We start from the raw sequence: 7,392 nt of genomic DNA, 5'->3' as shown, positions 1-7,392 counted from the left end.
CTCTACACATTGATCCATTCCCTTTTTAAAACATGATGACTTGGGAGATGTGCAAGCTCCTATTTGCAGTCTTTTCCATACTTCCTACAGCAGAATGGATTATTTTCAGTTCCTTTTTGCATTTTTAATTCTCGCCTGTCTCTGATTTTTCCCTCTGAAGGTTTGTAGGCATATGTTACTACAGAAGGGGAAGTCAGTTGCTGATTTTTTAGGAAGAGTGAAATCACCCACAAGCCAGTACTGATGAAGTTTATGGTTTTTCATTTATTTCCCTTACTGATCATTCAAAGTTTCCTTTGGTAACAGGTGCTTGGCTGTGGCCTGATAAAGTCTCCTGGGCTTCTGGGGAACTGTGTGACTCTGTCATTGACGGAGGTGTTCTTCAGTGCTTCCTCGAGGGGTTTCTTTCCCATACTTAGATGCAAATAAACACAATCCAATTTTAAGCAGATCAGCTGATAAACATCAGATGAGAATCTGTCATCCTCCATTTTAACTTCCTGGAAAATGACTAGTAACTCAAGGCTTTCCTGCCCAGCAATCAGCAGTCAGTCGTATAAGCACTTCCTCAATTAGATGCAAGCTCACGATCAAAAGTTAAAAGTCCACCAAAAAAAAAACCCCAACTACGAGAACAGATTTCAGAATGATAATCCTTATGCTGAAGTGCATAATGCTACTGAAATATGTATTCAAAGACCATTCCTGCATAAGTACAATAGCTGCTCAAATTCCCAGGGAAGAAAATGATTTGTATAAGATTTTTTTATCCAGTGGCAGCAACTTTTTTTTGCATTTTTCTCTTAAATAGCATATACTGGCTATCACTGTCATTAAAAACATACATTTTTAAAACCCCTTAAGCCACTGTTTCTGCTTACTCTCTTTGAGGATGTACTAGCTGGTAGCATGGGAACTTTCATCATATATCAATTAGTAAGTGAAAGAGAACTACTGCACTTGTTAATTTACTGTTTTCATTAGATGGAGCTGAACAGCATTAACACTGATGAGCCGAATGAAATGAATATTATATCTCAGTGGATAGTCTGAATCAAAGACAGAAAACTACCTGCAGGAATTTTCCACACTGAATTTTGAGTGGAAAACCAGCTCATACACTCACACACACAAATCCACCAAAAAATTCCATTAAAAAAATATTTAATTTCTTAAAAGAATTCGGGAGAGATAAAATTTACTTTACTGAACAGAGTGAAAGTGCTGTTTTTCTGCTAAATTTTTCATTACCTGCTTTGTGTCACTTGTCCCAGACCCTCACTGTTAGGGGACTTGGAATGTGTCTGTTCCCAGTGCCCCCGGCTGTCAGGCTGCGGTTATGCAGCCATCCCTGGGAACACTAAAAAATGTCACAACACATGAAAACTGTATTAACTTCCCAGCAAGGGGAAACAGGAGGGACACTTCTTTTTGCTTATCATCACTTTTGCTTCCAGTTTGCATGAATCAAACAGTGATGTCTGCAAAAGGACTTGAGAGCTTCAGCTCGTATTGAGGGGGGACTTGCACACTTCTGATTCAGCTCGTGGGCTCATGAAGGCCAAAGGATGTCTGTGTTTTTGGAATAATACAACAGTATGGAATCCCTTCAACCTTTATTACTTACTCAAAATACAAATTATTGAAATTTATTCTCTTTTGTCACTGCAGAAGGCAGAGTGATATTGGCTAGAAATGTATGTTTACAAGGTAAATGATATTTGACTATTTCTGAGCAGGTGGCATCAAAAGAAAATTTGAGTTAAGTGAGTGAGACAGAGGGAAAGATTGTTAAAAGGGGTAGAAAAGGTAGGAAAAACCTCCTCACTGCCTAAAATTGAGAAGCAAGACGAGCAGAGAAGCAGTGAAAAACAGAGGATGGAGTGTGTCTCCAGCCAGATTTGGAGAAACACATCATTCTTAACTCCACATGATTAATTCCAAGCAGTCATGAAAAAATGCAAATCCCTTGCCCTAAAGGCAGAGGTAAAGCAGAGCAGTTCTGCCTGATAATACCAAAAAACAGTTCAGGGAAAAGAGTAAGAATTCCACCATTCACTTGCAACTAAATCTTGCCTATCAACCATCCTTGACAGAGGCATGATTTAGACTATTTCTGACCTATCTGAGGCATGGGCTAGAAGCTGTCAGGGTTGCTTTGGCTGGATGCCAGGTGTCCACCAAGCTGCTCTTTTACTCTCCTTCTCAGCAGGGCAGGACAGGACAGAGAGAAAATAAGATGGGGAAAAACCTCTTGTGTCAAGATAAAGGCAGTTTATTAAAGCAAAAGCAAAGGTCATGTGCAGAAGCAAAGGAAAATGAAAATATTTTTTCTCTACTTCTCATCAGCAGATGATGTCCAGCTACTCCCCAGGAGGATGGCCTTCAGCAATTGCTCTGGAAGACAAATGTCATAATAACAAATGTCCCCCCTCCTACTTCTTTCCCTTAGCTACTTTTGTTGAACACATTTCAAATGGTACAGAACATCCCTTTGTTTAGTTTGGGTCAGCTGTCCTGGCTAGGTCCTCTTTCAAGATCTTTCCAATCCTGAGCCTACTGGTGAGGGGAGAAAGTTGGGAAGACAGCCTTGATGCAGCAGTAGCCAAACCACTGGCATGTTATCAGCACCTTTCTAGATACCCATACAACCCACAGTACTGTGAAGGCTGCAGTGGGGAAAATTGACTCCATCTGAGCCAGAAGCAATACACGGTCATCACCAGATCTGCAGAGGAGTCTCTATGAAAGAGACCAGCTCAGCTGCTTAACTAATGCAAATTAGTATCGCTTCATTATCTTTATAGAGCTCTGACAAATGTATATCAGCTGAAGATCTGGCTTATTCTGTCTTGTTCTGCTTCAAGCAAACACACTCCTTTTATCTCTATTTTAATGCAAAGCACCTAATAAAACCTTCATTTTGACACAAGTGGGCTGCATGAGTGAGAGAGAAAGCTGATAAGCTTCAACAGTTGGCAACAAGATCGTCAACTAATGAGCAAAAAAAATCTGAATCATGGTCTTCCTCTTCCAATGATGAATATTTCTACTAATTGATGTCAGTAACAGAGGCCTTGGAGAGGGACTGGTTTGGGTAGGAGATGTAATTCTGCTGGAAAGAATTACAGACTGTAAGCCCATCTTCAAAGAGCCATACAAAGAGACCCAGGTATTTCTGTCAAAGCTTTCACCTGGACTGATGTGAGCTGCAGAGCCACAACTGTTTAATACCATGCTATCAATTGCTGCATTCCCACAACATCAATCTACTCTCTTCTTGACCCACATGCCTCTTCCTGAGAAGCGAAATGCCTTGCCAAGAACTCAGATAAGAGGGAGGGCTTGGGCAACGTGGTCGCAAGTGGGGCCTACGCGACCTCCTGGCAACCACCAGGAAGCGTCATACTGACAATTCAACCCACCAAGCTGAGTTCCCGGGATACCCAGTAAGAATACCTATGCAGAAAGGGATGTTCCCAAGACAGTTAATTTCCCTGTGAGCCATATATGACATCCTATCAACATTTATTATTTAATTCTAGGGCTCAGGCTGGGCTGTGAGACAATGAGCTAATGACTCAGGTGCCATGGGTAAACCACCAAATGTTTCCTTACGTCCTCAGATTCCTAAATACCTTCCAAAAAATGGGCTCCAAATCCTCTTTTCTACTCTTGGGAGAGCTCTCATCCTTTTTTCCTTGGCAGAGACAATCTGCCATACTGACAGTTCACTTTGCAGTCCATTCTGGGCATGAGTAATGCCTTGCTGAGCCTAGAGCACCATCCTGCTAATTGCCACCATGGGAATGGGGAAAAAGAGAAGATCTAAGAGGCTGGCTTCACCCTTCTCAATTTCAACACACATTTGTTGTCCAGTGTGTTGTTCAATGTAAAAAAATTAGAAATTCTTAATAGTAAGAGCCACTTCAGCTTCACATTTTCTTCTGTATCCCCAAAGCAGTGCAAGCAAATGCTCAGCTGATTCAGGTGGTCCTAAACACCTGCTGCAACCTCTCTTGTGCCCTAATTCCTAGCACGAGCCTTTGCAAAGCACAGGAGGCAACCAGCTCTTCCCCCATTGCAGAAAGCCAGGTGGTGATTGCTGAAGCAGCGTGGATGCTGACGGAAGAGTGAGTAAGGCTTCAGATAAATAAAATCTATGTTAGGATTTCAAGCATCCCACACCATAGAAGGATCCAGGAATCCTGCTAAAATGACACCACCCAGTTGATATTTTTCAGATATTTTTGAGCTCCATTTCCTTATCACTTTTCTAAAGGCCAATTTCTTTGTTAACATGTAAAAGAGTATTTGAAAAGGTCTCATAGCTATGTCCTATATGATAAAACAGCTAGTGGTTTGCATGACTGATTTAGAGATTGCTTCCATCTGCAGTATTCTAAATACCATGTCTCATTTCAGAAGAGAAAAGTGGCATAAATATGTGACTAAGTGACATAAAAAATTTGACACCTAAGGAATAGCATTTTTTGTGTGATCTCAAACTTGATAGAAATGAAGCATATATTTTTCATGCTAAAAGATACTAATCTGGACATTCTGCAGAAATGGGGCCGCCCCATTGACATTTACCTGAGGAAAAATGATACACAAATTCTGTGTGTGGACAAAATAAATGCATATTCCCTTCAAACATTGCCAGTGACCTAAAATTAGTCTGGAATCATAATTTAAATAGAATTGGAAACAGAAATTAGTTCCAATTAAACCAAAATATTTTTGATGTACCCAATGTGTGCAATAGGAGTTTTCTTTCCAACAAAGTAGATTAGTAGTGAAAATACAGGAGAAATTCTCACAGCAAAACTTTGTAAACAGAAGAAAACAGTAATTTGTTGTCTCATAAGAAAAGGGAGTCCTATGAAAAAGAGGATTATCCTCAAATTTTTTTAGAATCCAGAATTCTCTGTTTTGACCCCTCAAATTGATGGCAGCATGTTACTAAGAATAAACCTGTATTTCTTGAAGAAAATACCACAACAACAATGAAACCTAAGCACAACAGTGAGTATATCCAATATGCATGTATATTTGATTTTCTTGTTCACAAGCAAGGCTGGAAAAGCCTCATCCACAGAAATGAAAGAACAAGGGAAACAAAGCATTTTCTTCCCCATATTGCATTAATATCTGAACTTCATGGGGAGATGGGTCAAACTGAATGGCAAGTTAAATTTTACAGCAGCAATGCAAAACAAACACAAACAAAGCTAAAATTGTGAATATATTGTATCATCTCATGTGCTTTGGCGTTGTTCAGAAAAGCCTGGGGAAGTATTGCTGGGTAGGTTCTCAAATGTGCATCTGCCTGCCTTATGGTTACTCTGGACAGGCACTTTTCCAGCCTGTTCACAAACATTTCCTCTCTTTCCTGGAAATGCTGGTGAAAACCTGACTGAGGATTACAATAGGGGTCTTGGCATTACTAACCAGAATTAAAGGATTGCTCTACATGCTGGTTGTACTTGTAGTTTATATATCCCTGAATGGTACTTCCCCTTTTCCAGACCCACATGCAGCTCAAAATACATTATATTGTCAGGATACTCCCTGGAGAGTGGCTCTGTAGAATAGAATATTCCAGTTGGTGATGCTGTGCTTGATGCACCCCAGGATGTGGGATGCCCTCTGGACTTCCAGGGCACACTGTTGTTTTGTGCTGAGACTGCTGCCAACCAGAACCCCCAGATTCCTTCCTGCAGGGCCGCTCTCCAGACACTTCTCTCCCAATTCATACTTGTGCCCAGCGTCACTCCATCCCAAGTGCAGAATCCAATATTTTGGCTTGTTAATTATCATGCCATTAATGATTGCCTAGGGCTCCAGTCTACCTAGATTGGAGACTGGAGTCTTGTGCTTTCCATTCCCTATTAGTTCACTTGACTATATCTGGTTATAGCATTTTCCAGTTGTTCTGACTGCATGTGCAGATTTTTTCAGATTATTTCTCCATTTTCATCTATTTTCTGCCTTGCAGCATAACTATTGTTCTTCTGGCTTTTTTTTTTCTTAGTGTAAGCACCCTATCTGTTCCTTCACCTAGACCGCTGCTGACAGCAAACTAGAAGGCAAAATCCTGCAGAGCTGCATAAATATATCTTCCCCTTTTGTCAAGAAAGTGCTGAAAAGTATTTCTTGAGCACAATTTTGCTTGCAGGTTAGGGTTCTTTCATCTAAACCATGATTCTGTAGCTGGCTTGTGAATATAATGTTAAACATTGTGAAAAACCTTACTAAGAACCAGGTATAAAATATTCACACTCCCATTCTACCCACAAATGCCATTATTCCACTGTAAAAAGAGTTACTTGGATCTGTGAAGAACAAGTTACAGGCTAGAAGTTAGACAAGAAGAGAGTTGATGGCAATTCCTCTCATAACTTTCCGGTTACTTATGAATGTGTGGCTGAATTCTCTGTTCCAGAGTCTTTCTGGGTATTAAAGTTATGCTGAGTGGTATGTAGCTCCCTTGCTTCTCCTCACCCTTGTTCTCTCTGAAGAAAGGGGGGAAAGCAAAAATGATGGGATCAATTTATGGCACTTCATCCATTCCCTTTGTGGATCCCCAGAGCAGGTTGCTGCTGGCTCCCACGCATTTTTAGCGTGTGCTTTTTCTGTCAAAGAATGGAGTTCATCAAGTCTGGAAGAGCTACAAACATCTTCTCTATCTAAGTATCTTATTTACCTCTAACTGAGACAGAGGGTTTATTGCTAGTATTAACTTTGCTAATCTCTCTTTCTTGCTGCCTCTTCTACTAATGATTGAAAGGTAACACTGCCTACCTTGTTTAATAGTTAATTAAAATACCCAAACCTTCTGCAACACTTCTTATCCTTTATAAAATGTAATGATGGCAAATATTTCCTGAAATTCAATTAGAAATTCAGTTTACAAAAATTCAATACCATTCATAATTGCAAATGGTTCAGGCATGCAACAGAATGAATTACTGTCTATTGTGTTTCCTTTAAATCCTGGTTAACCTCTTCTGCTTCTAAATTGGAAATAAAAGCAGAGACATGTAGAATGAGAGTACCCTCAGAATATCAATATAAATTGACTGAAATACGTTGCTGAGGATGCAACTTGCATGTTAAAAAAATCACTTCAGTTGTGATACTTAACTTGAAAGTGGAAGAATAATTCAATAATGGTAATGAAATTTCATCTTCTTAAACTGTTATTAAATGTTATGTAAATCATTGTTAATTACATTCAGTGCTGAAAATAATGCTATGTAGATACTGTTTCATTGGCAGTGAGCACAAGAAAGACAAAATGATGTCTTTTCTTGCCATACTGGTACTGGAAAAGGGGAACTTTGACACTTTTTGATGAGTAGAAAGATATCAAACCTCAAGGGAAAA

This window comes from Corvus kubaryi, unplaced genomic scaffold, assembly GCF_017639235.1.
Source record: "Corvus kubaryi isolate FWS band 111438036 unplaced genomic scaffold, C.kubaryi_AGA036_p1.0 split3-73, whole genome shotgun sequence".
Lineage (NCBI taxonomy): Eukaryota > Metazoa > Chordata > Aves > Passeriformes > Corvidae > Corvus > Corvus kubaryi.
Note: the sequence above shows the minus strand (reverse complement) of the source record.